Source organism: Herpailurus yagouaroundi, unplaced genomic scaffold (assembly GCF_014898765.1).
Source record: "Herpailurus yagouaroundi ecotype Mexico unplaced genomic scaffold, PumYag 67690, whole genome shotgun sequence".
NCBI lineage: Eukaryota > Metazoa > Chordata > Mammalia > Carnivora > Felidae > Herpailurus > Herpailurus yagouaroundi.
In genome coordinates this window covers 545,853-546,801 of record NW_024420490.1, presented here as the reverse complement: position 1 = coordinate 546,801, position 949 = coordinate 545,853, and positions in this window count along the sequence as shown.

The window sequence follows — 949 nt, the reverse complement described above, 5'->3', positions numbered from 1 at the left end:
CAGGGAGACACAGTTCCGTCCATAGCACTGGTGGAATGCAAAGACATCTCATTGTAAGTTTCCTTTACATCCCTCTGATGTGGAATGAGCACAAGCATGTTTTTATAGGTTTATTGGTCATTGAGGTTTCTTCTTTCTGTAAAGGTCTCTAGATCATTTTTCTTGGTTTGCTTATCTTTATATGGACTTACATGGATTTTTATTTCTTTATATGGATTTTTATCATTTATTTTTAAAATTTTTTTATGTTTATTTATTTTTGAGAGAGAGAGAGAGAGCACAAGTGGAGGAGGGGCAGAGAGAAAGAGTGACACAGAATCCGAAGCAGGCTCCACGCTCCCAGCTGTCAGCACAGAGCCCCATGCGGGGCTTGAACTCACAAGCTGTGAGATCCTGACCTGAGCCAAAGTCAGATGCTTAACTGACTGAACCACCCAGGGACCCCTATAATTTTTTTTTATTTTAACTTGTTTTATTTTTAATTTTTTTGTTTAATTTACATCCAAATTAGTTAGCATATAGTGCAACAGTGGTTTCAGGAGTAGATACCCTAGTGCCCCTTACCCATTTAGCCCATCCCCCCTCTCACACCCCCTCCAGTAACCCTCTGTTCTCCATATTTATGAGTCTCTTCTGTTTTGTCCCCCTCCCTGTTTGTATATTGTTTCCCTTCCCTTATGTTCATCTGTTTTGTCTCTTAAAGTCCTCATATGAGTGAAGTCATATGATTTTTGTCTTTCTCTGACTAATTAGCATAATACCCTCCAGTTCCATCCACATACTTGCAAATGGCAAGGTTTCACTATAATTTCTTAGTGTATTTTAGATACTAATTCTTTTTGGCCATCTAAATTGCAAATATGTTCTCCCAGTTTGTGGCTTACTTTTTCCATTTCTTTATAGCATATTTTGATTACTAAGAGTTGTTAATTTTTTGAATGAAGTCATA